We start from the raw sequence: 16,446 nt of genomic DNA, 5'->3' as shown, positions 1-16,446 counted from the left end.
TCCGAGGCCGCGGAGACAATGCGGCCGGGCTCCGGCCCCGCGCGCCTCAGAGTGCGGGCGCCTGCGCTCCCCCGGCCCCTATTTGACCGTCGCTCGCCTCGCCCAGCCCCCTCCCGGCCGGCTTGGCCCCCGCCCGGGGAAGGGGCGCCCCCTCGCTCCCGCAGCCGGGAAGGAAGTCCGTCCGCGGCCGCCCAGCCCGGCAACTTGCGAGCCGGGAAAAGTTTGCGGCGCCTCCGCGGGGCGGCGCGGTACGGCGCGGCCCGCCCCTGGCGTCCGCGGTCACCGCCGGTGACTTTCTGGACTCGTCGTCAGCCCGGGCCGCGATGCGGCCGGCGGCTACTGCCGGGAGGGCCAGAGTCTATCCGAGGGCGCCCGCGCCCGGGGCTGCGGGTGAGTTGGCTTTTTGGGCGCAATGGGTTTAGGCTGTCTGGGGCACTTGGGTTTGGGGAGAAGATAAGGAGAGTGCCTTTAGTACTTTTTGGAGCAGGCGGGGAGAACAAATATAAGTGCGATTGCTTAAGAGTCGCTGACATGCCGCTGGCTCGTGAACCGTATCGGTGGGAACCTTTTAGGAGCCGGGGCTACTGAGGGCCTGTGCAGAGTGGGGGTTGGGAGGTGGAAAGATTAGAAGGTCGCGCACCAGCCTTGCCTGTAACTGGCTCTGCGTGACCTTGGACAAGCGACTTAACCACTTAGATCTCCTCATCCGTGATACATGAGGCTAGAGCTACATATCTCTGGTGTCTTCCCGGTTTTTAAATACATCTCGGTTTGAGATTTTCCTTGGGCCTCGGCGTGGTACAGGAGTTATGAACCAGTAGGCCAGGATATATTTATAGGCTCCTGTATTCACCTTTCAGCCTACTGAGAAGTAACTTTTAAGTCTAATGTTTTCAAACAGTAATATTGGAAGGTTTGGGAGGTTTTTTCCAGTGAGAAATAATTACCCATTGTTTAAAAACACTTCTTTAAACTGATCTACTTTGCTGCAGCATTCGGAGTAGTAGGAGCCAGGCTGGGGACAGAGAACCAAGCTTAAGGGTGAAGTGGCAGGTGCCTGCAGCGAACCCTTCGTCCCTTCTGGATTCAGTTTAGGGGGAAAACAAGGCTTTTTTTTATACATAGGAGAGAGTAAGCAGGGCAGGTGTTTTGTTGTTATTTTTCTGTATTGCTTCTTTCTACTGAAAACTTTTTTGTGGAGGGCAGTGGGGGAGTGGGCTCTAACTTCTGACAAAGGAAAAGAAAATGGCACTTAAAACCAAAGTAAATCTTAAACTAATGTAAATCTTCCTTACCGGAACAGTAACACATAGTGCAAGTACATCTTGATCTAATTTTAATGAAGGATTGAAAATAGCTGCTATGTTCAGTATCACCGACGCCAAGATGGCTCACTTACATAATCTTCTTTGTTGGGATGTGTTAGTGACATGTATAATTTGGATAAATTATTAATGTTAAAGGTTTGGTCTGGGTTTAGTATTGGAATATTTTCATCACAGGTTGTGTTGCAACACAATGGAGTGTTAACTTTAGGTTATAATAATAAACTGCATTTTTTTCACTAAAAAGTGAAATCAAGCATTTTTCCCTAACCAGAACTCTTTCAACTATTAAATGTTTATTTGTCAGTACTGAATACAGGAGAAATTATTTTGTTCTCTCAATGATAAATTTTCCCAGGTTTTTCAGTACTTGTGAGCATGCCTTCTAGGAGTCAGGTGCTCCACTGGGTTTTTTCTTTTCATGGAGCTTATAACAACAAAAGCTGATTTCTTTTAATGTAAGTGTGTAAATACACTCAATATATATTCGCTGGATAAAATACCCAGTACTTAGATAAAAATAATTTAAAATTCTTTTCACCCATCCTTAAAGAGAATTATCATGCTTTAGGGGGAAGAAAGAAGGTGTCAGAGAAAACTGGCAGAAAAACTGAGCTGAATTCCAGTATCTATCCTGAAAGTTTACATTTTAAAATTAAGGATACAGATTTGGAAAGAGGCAAAGATAATTGATAGGGTTTCCAGGAGAAAGATAGCAATATTAATTTAACATAATACGTTTTATGACCTAGCTTTCTTTGAAGAACACAAACCTTTGAAAAGGTATGTGTCTTGAATTATCAGTAGGTATTGGCATTGTAATTGAGTGTCTAATTAAATGACCTAATCATAACCATTATATTTCACTTGAGTGATATCTGATTTTTAAACTCATTGTTAACATGAAGTAAACCTTTCAGTGCAGTTGCATTCTGAAGGAAAGCATACCTTTTGAAATCAACTAAATCTGCAGTAAGAAAATTACCTCCAGTCTTACACCAAATATAAAATAAGCACTGGAAACAGCATCTTTCCAAGAAGGTCTTCGCTCTAGACAAATGCTATGTGTGCAGAGGGATCCTATGTGGACTATATCATGTATAAGATATTCTGATTTTCCTAAGGGGTCTATGTAATAGTCTATTTGTTGACAAGGAAAGTAAGTCCCCAACATTTGTAAGCCTGGAAACTTCTGGAAAGCCTCTTGGCCTTATGGAAAAGTGACTACTCAACCTAAAACATAGCACTGATATTTGAACAACGAGCTGTCTTTGTAGAATGTGTATTCTCCTCATAGCAAGTTTGCTGGTTGGGCAGCCTCATAGGGCGTTAGAGCAGAGCAGTGCATCTGAGAGTGTGGTCCTTTGACCACTTGTATCAGAATCTTTTGTAGCACCTACAAAACTTCAGACTGCTGGGCAACTTCCTACACTTAAAGAATCAGAATGTCTGTGAGCAGAACCTAGAGTCTGTATTCTTAACAAGCTCCTACCAAAGTGAGAATCACACTAAATTTCAAGAATTAGTGTTAGAGTTTTCTTGCCAATGTTTAATGGCAACCGTTGCTTTCTCCAGGAGCATTTAAAAAGTACTCCTTCCCCCCATGCTCACTGCTCTGATCACTTCTCCTCTGGCACCAGAATTGGTGGCTTCATCTCTTAGCCGTGGCCAGGGAGCCCCTCATGAATCGCTTCTACAAGCGCACCAAGGTACCATCTACAGGCAAAGTTGAGGCAGCTTTGGAGCACAGGGCCCAGAGACCCCTTCTTCTATGGGATACTCCCACCACCCTCTCCTCTGGTCACCTCCTCCTCAAGTAAGGGGATGAGGTTTCAGGCAAATAATTGGGAATGCACCCCAAGGGACAGAAGGCCTGAGAAGGAACAGAGCTAGAATGCTGAATGGAAATCTATCCCTCAACATAGTTTAACGCTCATAGTTGATGCTTTTAGTTCTAAAGCTGATAATTTGGCAGTTAAGTGTGTGGCAGAACCCAGGCCCCTTGCTGTATATTGTTAAAATTTTTATCTACAAATCTGTATAATGCTCCTGTAATATCTTTATTCATAAAACCCCCAACATTTCAGTATTTCATGGTTTATTGAAGAAAAAGGGAAGAGTTTAGGAGAGAAGTTCAAAGTGTAGGCTAAAGAGTCAGCCACCCCTGATTCAAATCCTAGCTTTGCCATTTACTACCTAGGTGACTGAGCTGTATCCTTGACCCTGTAAGCTTCAGTTTCCTTCCTTGGAAAATGAGGATAATAGTACCTGCCTCATAGGAGTTCTTTTGGGAATTAGGTAATATACAAATTAGTGACAGATAATAATTGTCACTCAGTATATACTCCATATATGTACTTTTAATTTATTATAGTAACTTTTTAAAATTTCTTTTTTAGCCCTGGAGAGTTGCTGTAGAAGAGGGATAAGAGGAAGACAACGCAGGAGGAGAGAAGGCACTCTGGACACAAGGGAAGATCACACTGCTAAATAGTAATTATTGAGCAGAGGGGAAAGGGACAGGGGAAGGATGCAGACCGTGGTCCTGCTAGTAACCTAGGTTTCCCCATGTATCACCCCTGTTCAGGTGCTGTCTCCTCTACCCTCCTCCCTTTTCATACCACTTGATATACTATTTTTTGACTCACTTTGAGAAGACACTGATTATGTAGTCTGCCTCAAAATGTTAATCCTGGTTTTGGATTTTAGTATCTGTGATCCTCAACTTTGCAGTAGCTTAGAGACAGTTGTCTCTCCTCTTGGCATCTAGCCTTTGGAGTTATTGAAGGGAAGAGATTTCTATCTCTGACCCCAAAGAAATAGATCCAGAATCCAACTCCAAATTTGCCTTTTCAGAGAAGTGTATGCCATCAAGACATGGCGATGTGATGAGAGAGGCCACTCTCCCCTGACTTTGAAGAATACGTTTACTATCTAGAGCTCTTATACTTTTCAAAGTACTTTGTCTCTCATTAGCTCACTTTTTTCTTACAGTCCTGTAAAATATCAACATTAGTAGACACACAGACCCCTATGAGGCCTGTCAAATCTTTCTCTTCTCCCTTCCTCCGTTCTCTTGCAGACCTACTGCAGGGCTAGTCTTTGCTATCTTCACATGATTCTTCTTAAAATCGAGAGCCTTTCATCACTTTCTATATGTCCCCCATGTGAGATTGAACCTCCTCTGCCTGGTTTATGTGGTGGCTTTAAAAACCGTGTCCCATCCTACTCTAAATATATTCTTCCCGTAGTTCCTGGAATATGGCCTACTCACTCACCACTGGGCCTTAGCCCATATTGCTTGCTTCATTAGTGATGCCTTCTCTTGAACCACCTAGATTCTACCCATTCTTCAATTTCCAGCTCCTCCTTGGAGCCTTCGCAGATCATCAATTCCTTAAAGATTCCATCTTGCTCTGAACTCCAGTAGTAGCCACGGCTATTTGCTCAATTATAACCTGTTCTTAAAATCCTAATGGAGAAAAATTATGGCATAAATTTGATATAGAGAAGAAAGCACTAGACTAAAGAGCTGTGGGAGCAAAGCCAATTTGCTCTACCTTTGTGGTTCTACATTTTCTTAGCTGTAAATGTAGAAAGGTTTGGGTCAGATTATGTTGGTGGTCCCTTCTCATTCTGAGGCTCTTAGACAACTTGGCCTTCCTTATGTGGGGTGGGATTCTTACTGAGTTCTTGGATGAAAATGTCAGGAGTGGACACTCAGTGTCTTCAGGACTTATTCTGTCCCACAGATCTCTAATGCTAAACTTGGCAGTTTTTGAATGCCATGTACCTTTTTTGGTAAGCTTTTTAACCACGAGCATTCAGGGAAGGTTAGTGGGGGTGAATTAGGAAGCAGGATGATGCGTTAGGGATAATAAAGAGTTATCTTATGAATGACTTCCTATGACGGAATAAATAGGGTCAGCTATTAGGTAAACCTTAAGTGTTAGCATTTAAAATTTTGCATTTCATCTTCATTGGGTAGTGCTATATATTAAATACAGTTATATTTTCTTTTTAATCGTTTCATAAATTAAAAAACATTAAAAAAGTCAAACTCTAGGATAGGCACTAGATGACTTTCCTTAGTAATCTGGTGGGTGACATGTAAATCTACACCTGTATATATATATCACATGCATATTACACTTAAACTAAGAAGGGTATCCCTAAGTTATAAGGTGCTATTATACATTGACCAGATTTAAGAAGAATATCTCTTTAAAAAATGTGTTGACATTTAATTGACCTTTGAAAGTTCATTCTGTTAATCATACTCAAAGTGCTAAAGCTATGGTTGACTGCTCTGGTGTTTTTACATTCAGTCGTGCTTAGCATATAAATTCTTCAGCATAATTGCTACTTATTTAGCAAGAGTTTCCTTTCTTCTCTGAAAATATGAGTTGTGTTTTATTTTCGCAACTTTTTTTTTTTTTAATTTTGCTTCAGGCTGGATAGTGTTAGAGGTTTGAATTGAAATGCTTTCCTGTCATTAGTTGTGTGGGGTGTGGCTTCTTAATATAGGAGTAATGGAAATTTCTTGCTTAGTGGAAGTCTACTTCTGGCAAAAGTTCGAGGTATGCTGCTAAAATTTAGAGAAGCTTAGCACCTCAATACTACATATTTTTAACATAATAAACTTTTGAAAATCTTTCAGTTCCATTTGTGTAGATTAAAATTATCAGTACTAATACTTATTAAACATGGATTCAAAGGATTTGTTTTCATAGCAAACTCTAATTATATTCCTTGAATCACTGTGAGTGGAATTTAATTTTACTATAAATGATGTCAATGTTTTTAAAAAGTCAAATATGTTTCTTTTTTAAAGCTTAACATTTTATTACTATCACCTAGAGAACATCTGCTGAATTGTTTAAAAATTTCTGGGTATTAAATTTATGAAATCAGTCTATGGAAATAATTTTTAATATGGTTAGCTGTCTTACAGGCTTCTAAATTAATATTCCTAGTGATCATGGAAAAGTAGCTACACTTTTTGCTAAATGTTAATAGAAAAATAAAACCATATAATTTCCGATTTTTTACTAATTTATCTTTGACACTCCAGATGTATTTTTCAGAATATTTTTATCTTAAAAGCAGTTTTTAAATAGAAAAGATAAAGTTTAAACCAGAGTTTTTTATTTTCATGAGGTCAATTTATACCTTTCACGTATGTAGCTCCATATTTGAGATATATTTTGTTCCCTGTCTGGATAAGTTTTAATCTCATTATATCTTTATTTATTCACGTATTATAAGCATGATAAACAGTCTCATCTCAAGAAACTGACCTTATTTTCTCATCATTCTCTCTCCTTCCATATTGTCCTTTTTTTCTGCCTTTTTCTGTTTCTAGTTTTACGACTTACAGCTGTCCTTTTCATCTCATTATAGCCCCACCTCCAAGGGAAAATAAGTTCTTTTGCCTTAGTCCAAACATTTAACTTGAAACTCTATCCTTTTTTAGAATATACAATGAAGCCTCTTAAATAATATTATCTAAATAATGTGTAAAGAATTCAAATGACTACAATGCTGAATAGTCAGATATAGAATATCCCAGACTAAGGGTGAACTCTTACACTTCCATTTGTAAACTGGTTTCAACAGATAGATTTATTTCTTCCTTGATAATCAAGTATCTCAAGACCAGGCCAGATTTGGTTAAATACAAAATGTTTAGATAAAGCCTGGTTCCTTGGGTAATCCCTCTTAGTAATTCAACTAGATTGATGACACACACTGACAAAATCAAGACATTTGTTCTTCTTTTCTGTTTGAAGTCTGTTTTACCAACATACAAAGTTTTTTGTCATTTGAATCCATATATATGCATTCACAGATATTTTATTTTCATTTTATTTAACAAATTTTTACATCATTCTTTCATTTACCAAACGCTGTTCTAAACACTTTGCAAGTATTAGTTTCTTTAATTATCTTGACTCGATATTTATGGTTATTACTATATAATTATAATCATTGTGCAATTGAGAAAACACAGAGTTTTATTTTAAGGTAGGCCTTAAGTGAGGGGTGACTGATAAGTGTAGGCAGAGGGGATAACTTAGCAGTAGTGCTAAGAATCAACAAAAAGATGTGCAAGAGTTTTGGAAAGAGGAGTCTACATGGAAAGGGTCAGGGACTTAGCTCAATCCAGTCTTAAAGAGCAGTATGTCTTCCTTCCTCAATTTTAAGCCTTGGGCTATAGAATCAAAAGCCAAACTTAGAGGAGACACTCCTCAGTCCTGGGAAGTGATCATTGCATCAGAAGTGACCGTTGCCATGGGTTTCAGCTGCATGGCATGATGAGGTGGGCTCCACTGGCTCATTGTGATTCTTATAGGGTTGCATGGGCCTTTATGCCTTCCCTCATCCTAGCATTTCTCAGGACAAGCTTCTTTCTTCCTACAGAGTTTGGCTTCTCTCTCAGCTGGAAGTTTGGGCGTTGCAAATACAAATGGTGAATTTTTTTTCCCAGCCTTAACCCCAGCCCACTCCATTCTCTCTTCTTGCCCTAATTTGTGCATTACTTTGAAAATATTATTCAGTAGAGTTTACATGTGTGTGTTGTATGAAGTTTAGGGACTGATGTTAAGCAATGAGATTAAAGGACGAAGTTATCTTTTCTGTTGAAATTGGGGATTGAAGAAGATGAGAGAACAGCTGAACACAGGAAATATGAGACAGGAGAGAGACATCATGGAAAAGAAGAGATGTGAAGGAAAAAAAGATGGTGAAAAAATGAAGAAAGAGAATTACTGATTTGCTTCACACCCACACCTCCTCCCCAACTTCGCGGTAACAGAGGCAATTTCTCTCTCTTTTGCCTGACAGGAGGTTCACCAGGAAGTTATGCGCCGTGGGAGTGGAAAATTTCTCCCTTTTGCATTTTGAGACTTGGGTGTGCTGCTTTGAGATGCCACTGGTATCTAAGTAATATTTGTTTATACTGGATATTTTTCTCTGTAGCCTTTGTGGATAGGGCTTAGAATACAAACAATACTGTTAGCAGAACTGTAGGTACTCGATTGCTATGTTTATTTTATTAGTTAAAAAACTGCCAGAGCCCTAGGACTTCTGAGTACATTTAAGAAATACCAGAGGCAATTTTAAGTAGTGCTTTGGAAAGAAAAAATAAGAAAAGTTGGGACTTTCAAGGCTCTAGAATGCCAACCAATGTTGGTAGGTTTCTTTTAAATTAATGTCTTCAAAAACTCTAAATTAGGATAGTTCATTAATTATTTTTTAAAGCGAGTTTAAAGTACTCTTCTTGTATATAAGCCTTTTGTTGGTAGATAACTTAGGTAAAATAAGTGTGGCACTTTTGTTGCACAGGCTGTAAAACTAAGGTTAATTCTTCAGGGAATTTCGGATTTTTTGGATGCTGCTTAAATCATCTCTAATGACTTTTTTTGGTCGGATCACAGGTCCAAAAGTATTTCTCACTGATTTACAATTGTATTGGGACAGAATCACTGAAATTGTGATGTTCCTGAAAAATCTAAAATATGGTCACTTTTACCCTTAAATTTTCTGGAAATTCATTTTATGGTCCCCTGAACTCTCTCTCTTTATCCTGCTCTCTGTAGAAAGTTACATAGTTGCATTTATGAAAAACACCAGTTTAAAAAATATTGAACTAATCAAATGATAAAAGTATTGATTTGAAGACATTAATTTATTTTTAAATGGCTATTCATTTCTCAGGGAGAGAGCTCTGGTCTTAACAGGTTTGATTTGATCCCCATCAGTAAAACAAAGTTAAGATTTTTTTTTCCTCAGTCATTGCATGGCAGTAACATTGTTCAGACATTTCAAGAATCACTAACAAATTACCCTTTTGGAATAGAAAGGGAGAAAGGGGACTCTTCTTTCTCATTTGTTCTTTTTCATTTTATCCTTTCCCATTCATGGAAATTTTTACTTTCCTCCACTGTTCATCAAAAGTTTCCCATTTGTACCTCCTAGATTACTATCATACTAAGTTTTCTTAAAGTTAGGCAGAAACAGAACCTGGCCCTTTAGAAGCTAACGGAAACCATCCCACGTTTTATCTTATGAGTTTGCAGTTATTTTGTTGGAAATCTGGAAAATCCTTATGTGAGCAACTAAGCTACTGATAGCCCCATACAGTATAAGTTAAACATTAACTTGCAGTAAACTGCTGAAGTGTCTTTGATTTTGAGATGCAGTGAGCTATTTCAAATTAAGTTGTCCATTTCTACGTGGAATGGTGTGGAGATCTTGCAACCTGATTTCAAGGTTGGACTCTGAATAAGAATATTTTGTCTCTGTTTTCTATGCTATGTCACTGTCACAGGCATTAAGTGGATGTGCCTCTATTCTTTTGCTCCTCATAACCCAATTCCCATGCCAGACAGTATTGGAGATAATTAAGTTCTTCTATAGAAAACTTCATAAGTCAGCTACTAACTACTGTGTCTGTAAATATACTCTCAAACTATTTTGTAGTCCTGCTATTTTTAAAAATGTGTGGGTGTGGGAAGTGATGGTGAATGAAGTCAGGATAATTGGTGCTTCTTTGTATTAAGAAAAATCACACTAGTTAAAGGAAGTCTGCTTCCATGATTTGTATATGCTTAATTTTAAAAAATTCTTCTAACCCTCTCCCATTTCAGTTCCTACCCCTACCTCATAAATTAAAGCAATGAAGGAATTAGAGTCATAGGATTTTATAGCTGGAAGGATTTTAGAGAGAATCTGATTAACTCTCTTATTACACTTGAGGAAATTGATGTTCAGTGAGGTCAAACGAGATCATGTAGCTGTTTAAAAGCCCAAATGACATTAGTAGTTTATTTCCATTAGTAAACATGTTCTGATTAATCTCCCTTAACATGTTCATAATCACAAGGAAATAATAAGGATAAATAACTGACATGTGTATGGCACTCTCTCACATATATCTGTCACTTCTCAGAAGAGCTGTGTAAGGTATAGGTACTGTAGTTCCCATCCACAGAGCAAAAGGGCTCAGCAGTGTTCAGAGATCTGTCCATGCCAGTCTCTCTCAAAAGGGCCCAGAGCTCCCTGTCTTCCCACCTTGGCAGAAGCATCAGCTGGTCTCAAGACAGTTCTCATATCTTTATACCATAGTTTTGGCTCTAAGCTTGGTCCAATTATTAACTTTGGTCTATTTCATCACTTTTAAAGAGGAAAAAAAAATTTAAAGAGCTATGAGCTTATAAATTTTTCAAAAGAAAGATGCTGGATAATTGTAAATAGGGTGTGTTTTAAGAATCTCTTTATTGACATTTTAAAAATTCAGCCAGTATATATTGAGTACCTTACTATGTATAAGGCACATGATGGGCTGCTCCAGTAGACAGAATAGTGATTGGGGCAGAATCATGGCTTTCAGGGAAGAGGCTCATGCAATTGTCTCTCCTTTCAAAGATTTACCTAGATAGAAAACTATTCTTGAGAAATGTCTGATACTGTCTCTATTACTCTTGAGATAAGAGAGCTACTACAGTTGATCCTTGAACAATGTGGGGGTTAGGGGTGCCAATCCCCTGCACAGACAGAACTCTGTGTGCAACTTTTGACTCTCCAAAACTTTACTAATAAGCCTGTTGACCAGAGTCTTACTGATAATACAAACAGGCAGTTAATACATATTTTATATATTGTATGTATTACATACTGTATTCTTATAATAAAGTAAGCTAGAGAAAAAAGTTATTAAGAAAATTATAAGGAAGAGAAAATACATTTATAATACTGTGCTGTATTGATCAAAAACAGTCGTGTTTAGGTGGACTCATGCTGCTCATACCTTTGTTGTTCAAGGGTAAGCTGTAATTCTTATGTCTAAAATGGGTCATTTTCTTCTGATTATTTATATTCAAGTATTCACATTCAAGAAAACTTTTGAAATACAGAAAAATAGAAAAAAATCACATGTCTATTCTGCATCTTACCATGGTAATATTTATATCATACATATAGTTTTTTTCTTGGCTTTTTTTTTAACCTGATGGGATAGCTGATGTTCTATATCATTGCATACCTTTGTAAACATGTTTTAATGATTACATAATTTCAGAAAGAGTCAGTTTCTATTATGTCAATAATCTGGCTATTCTATGACAATTACAGTTGTTATTTTATACAAAATGATTAATCAGTCTCTAACCTGGGCTACTACTAAGAAATACTTTCTTAAAGTATTTGAAAAAAATAATGAACCAAGTAACAGATTATTTTCAGTTCTTTAAGAGCATCAGAATCATTTTATTTGTTTAAAATATCCATAGAAATATCAACTATGTACAGTTGACTTACATTAGAAATGGATTTTTTAAATGTGAAATTTGTAAACAAATATTTTTAAAATGTAGTTTCCATTATAGAATTGTGTTCCTCTGAAATAATTTCTCATTACTGTGAAGGTATAGTACTAATCATGTTGAATTTTTGCTATTTGGGGGAATTTAATCTGACAGCTTTGATTAAAAAAAAAGAAAAAAAACCAAGGACTTCTGAATTCTGCTGTGGCATTATTACAGTGAAATTTATCTTAAATTCACCTAATTGCCCTCTAGAAATATGATCTTATATTTCATCCGGACTGGGAGGGTATTCCTAGGTGAGAGTTGCTCTTTGTGAAGAGTCTAATGGAACCCTGAGGTGGGGAAGAGCTGAGCCAGCAGGTTGTCAGAGGGACGCAGCCTGAGAACTGCTGACAGTTATGTGCCTGAGGGAAGGGAAGGAGATGAGATGAGGGGAGTTGGATGGAAAGTCCCTTATTAGCCTGAAGGCTAGGATGCCCTGACCCTTGGAATCCCCCTCCCTAGTGAGAAAGCCAGCCAGAGTAGGAGGGGAAAGCCTGGGGCAGATGGGGGAGTAGGGTACTAACAACCAAAAAACTCTGATAAGCTTGGAGAGTTCCTCTCTGGGGAACCCTGGCGTAGATTGTAAATCAGTATTATTTTAAGGAAGAGTTTGGCAAATGAGTAAATATATGTCTGATGAAATGAGTGACTTAATGAATTGTTTTATCACCGAACAATCTGGATATTTGTTTCTACTCTTAAAATTTTTTTCATTTATTAATTTTTTATGCCCAGTTTATCATATAAACACAATTTTTATTGAATTTTCATTAACGACCTCATATTTATTCAAACCAACGCCTTCCCCAATTCCACGAATGATTCAGAAGAGCTTACAATAAGCAAAACATCAGAATAGGAAAGTGAGTGTATGATTCCAGCTCTCCAAGCTTAGTGTTCCCATTTGCATGATGATCATGATAGTAAATGTTTCATCATGCCATGGCAGGGAGGAGATGAGATAGTGCATAAACATTGCATGGCATACAACAAAAATGATATATTAAAGTTAAGCCTATAAACTTGATACACATAGTTTATCAGGCTTAATTCTCAGTTTATTTCTCACTACCATTTTATTAGAGAATGTTAATTGAACAAAAAATACTTATTTTAATTTCTGAAGTAGAAGATTTTATTCTTTGTAACTCTAAATCCTTTAGATGCAAGATACTGTTTGTTTTCCTAGAATTTGAGTTTCTTAATCTTCCATGTATGCACAATCCATGGGAAAATGTTCCTAGTAAATTCCTATATCCTTCATCCATTTTCAACAGGCAACAAGCAGATAGGTCTATATTTCTTTTTAAAAAAAAAAGATTTTATTTATTTATTAGAGAGCACAGGCAGGGGGAGCAGTAGGCAGAGGGAGAGGAAACAGCAGACTCCCTGCTGAACAGGGAGCCCGATGTGGGGCTTGATCCTAAGACCCTGGGAAGGCAGACGCTTAACCGACTGAGCTGCCAAGACGCCCCTATATTTCTATTAATCTCCAAAAAAAGCAAGGAGAAGTTCATCATCATTGTCATTAACAAGAAATAAAATGAGAATTAGAAGCCTTACTTACTGTGAACCAGTAAGTATAAAGTATAAATAAAAGAAGGTGAAGATGAATTTTGAAGGGCAAAATTTTGTTTGTATATTTATTTTACTTCCATTCCAGAATCACTTCTATGTATATGCTTTCTACAAAAGGAAACAGAAACTACTTGTTTCTTGTCTTTAGGTTGGTTTTCTGAAGGAAAGGATAGAGTCCAAATACACAGTTGCCTGGGACCTTGGCCCCCAGAGAGATGGTAGGTGGAAGGATGCAGAGCAGAGCCTGACCACTAGGCCCTGTGCTGACATGAAGCACCCATTCCTTGGGTGTTCTGAATGTAAACATTCAGAGACCAGAACAGATGGAGGTTAGATGGAGGAGAAAGGTGGAACCAGAGGGAGAAGCCTCACTCTAGTGAGGCAGGGTCACCTCCATGTACCTTTGCATTTCCATGGCCAAGGGAAGTCCTAGTATAAATAAATAAATTGACAAGTAAAGTAATAGTAACTTCTATCACCTGTTGGTAAGTGTCTAAAACCTCAATATTCAAGTATGGGCCATTTAATTTAAAAAGTCTAATATATTAAAATCCAGAGAATTATGTGTATGAGTGGAAGGAGGGGAGCTTGAGTGGCTGTAATATTTTACCTGTTCTTAGTTATACATAGTTTAGGAAAATGCATAATTTTAAAATCAGGAAGAGGGTTCAAGACTGAATGGTTCAGTGTAGCTAAGAAAAATTTTAAACTAATTGGTACCAGTCCTAAACTGTCCATCCCGAGAAGGAATTAATCCTTCAAAGAGTTAAAACTAATATGAGGAAGATTATAAAAACTGATTAGGGCATAGACATCCAGAACTGCACTTTTGGGTGGGGAGACTTTTCAGACCTTATCTAACAGGGCTAGAGCAGCCAGCATTTCTGTGGTTTGAACAAACTAAGTTTTTTGTGAACGTTTCCAGGGTTATTTAAGACAATATATAGTATGTGATGTATTGGACACAATTGAGTCTTACTCTGTCATATTTGTTTTTAACTCATGATTTTTAAATGGATTTACTGGTGCTATTTCTCAAATAGTCGGAAGGGTCTTTAGTCTCAAGCAAGTTTATTTAGTTTCATCTTTCTAGATTAATAGTTCTCTGCCAGGAACCTATAGCAAAATCATTTGATAGATTTTGCAAAATGCACACACTCAGCACCCTCCCCTTCTGAATAAGAATTGCAAAATGGATGGGGCAAGAGGCAGTCCAGGTATGTGGGGTTAGAAGAAACTGTCCTGATACTTCCATTGCCACCTTCTCATTTTGAGAATTGCTGTCCTAAATGGAACCGATACTGTTCAATTACCAGGAAACAAGCAAATAGCTTAAATAACGTTGAGTCTCACTTAAACTGGCAAAATTGTTCAGCACCTTGTTGGGATAAATCTGCTTTACCGTCCACGTAGGTTTCATCTAGCTGGTATCTTGCCAAAAAGGAAGCCTGTGTATACAGGCAGTGAAGTGTACTATACTGATGCTTGTTAAATACCCTTCCGTTGATGCACCCTTGTAACTTTTTATCATCTTCCATGCTTTGCAGAATTTTTTATGTTTATTCATAGAGCTCTGAGCAAAAGACTGGATGTTCAAAGTTGTGCTAAGGTTTAAGACCTCTTTCACATGTTTGTTCAATTGTTATTTCAGGTTGTTTGCCTACTATGTACAAGTCACTTACCGTTTTTAATTGTTAAGTGGTAAGATTCCAAGACAAGTAGGAGATCTGTCACTTTGAGAAAAATTTATGGAAGTAGAAGTATTTTCTTTTGGTAAACAGTTACCGCTATATAATGTCTTCACAGGGTGTAAGGCTTGGTATTTAACTATTTTAATTACAGAGTACCATGCCTATTTGTGACTAACTTAAAAGAAGTTGGTGTCTTGGTGAGAAGTTCACAAGGTTTAGCTGTAGCTGAGTTTGGTGAACTGACTGGAGCTCTAGTCAGCAATGGTATATGCGAATGCCAAGTACGAAGAATTTCAGGAATGTAGAATTGCACAGCACTGATAAAGTTTGCTTTGTTCCCCTATGTGACTTGACCCATTGAGAAAATGCGGTTCCCTAGGAAGTTTTAATAGTTCAAAGTCCTTAGTTAATAAAGAAAAAGGCCTCAACATAATTCAGCTTGTTTTCACCTGCTGCCTCAAAGATTAACTTTCTTAACCTTAATGGGATAGAGTTACCATTTGCTTTGAAAAAGTAATTTATGGAACTCTGCACATTTGTTAGTTTCAGTAAACATGACACTGTTTGTGTGGATTTTGTTTTGGTTTTGGGTTTGGTGTCACAAACTACTAAGACTTCTGCAACCTGAGAACCTTATGGTTACTTCATCTAAAAAGTCTTGGGGAAAGGCACACCTACTGCTCTGTATCAACTTAATCTTTCATTAGACTAGGAAGCATTTTGAATTCCTTCAGGAGAGTAGTGACTGATAGAGCTTAGCCTTCAGTTTTCCTCATTTATTTTCATAAGAGAATGGGAGTGGAATTCAAAACATTCAAATTTGGAGTTAATGTGCGTCACTCTGTTGCGAGTGATAGGTTCTGTGTTTTTCCAGTGGGGAACTTTGATCCACAAACTGATGTATGCCTGTTATAGACCTCTTATTTCTTTCTATTTTTCTCCTCATTGTTGCATATGCTTTCAAAAACTATCTGATTATACAAGTTGTCTCTGGGAGCAGATTTCAGAGCAAAAGTGGTATTATAAAAGCACGTAAGTCTTTTTTTTATGAGAATTTATAATGTTTGAAATAGACCTTTTATGTTTTCATTGATAGTCTAAGCTTACTTAAATTTAGTGTTTAATGTTAATGTGCACTTTCTGTTATTAACGTAATTTAATTTCTGTGTTTGGTCATTTTCACTCAAAGAAGGATTTTAATTGCATAATACATGTTGGAGCCCTATTAAGTAATCCTGCCTTGTTTGTTTCTTAGCTAACAATAATGGATAAAAGCAATTTGCATACATTGTCTTAATCTATCACAAAATCCTGTGGGAATTTGGCAGATAAATAACAGACACGAAGCTTTTTGTTTTGATTTGGGGACATCTTCTAGAATATTTCTGTGTTGTAATGAGAATTTGGTAATGTACGGAATTGCTGCTTGTACATCTTAGAAACACCTGCTAGGGACCAGTCTTTAGGTTAACCAGACAGAAA

The 16,446-nt window shown here is 37.6% G+C and overlaps 1 long non-coding RNA gene across 1 annotated transcript in view; it reads left to right on the top strand.

Annotated features, from left to right (window-relative positions):
- The first annotated feature begins 3,723 nt into the window (after positions 1 to 3,723).
- LOC113261125 (uncharacterized) overlaps positions 3,724 to 16,446 on the top strand; it is an 81,912-nt gene continuing 69,189 nt past the window's right edge. Inside the window, exon 1 of the long non-coding RNA XR_008956217.1 lies at positions 3,724 to 3,818. This is a non-coding gene — a long non-coding RNA (uncharacterized LOC113261125). The remainder of the gene's footprint in view (positions 3,819 to 16,446) is intronic.

This window comes from Ursus arctos, unplaced genomic scaffold (assembly GCF_023065955.2).
Source record: "Ursus arctos isolate Adak ecotype North America unplaced genomic scaffold, UrsArc2.0 scaffold_29, whole genome shotgun sequence".
NCBI classification, from domain to species: domain Eukaryota; kingdom Metazoa; phylum Chordata; class Mammalia; order Carnivora; family Ursidae; genus Ursus; species Ursus arctos.
Note: the sequence above shows the minus strand (reverse complement) of the source record. Positions and strands in the feature narration are given on the sequence as shown.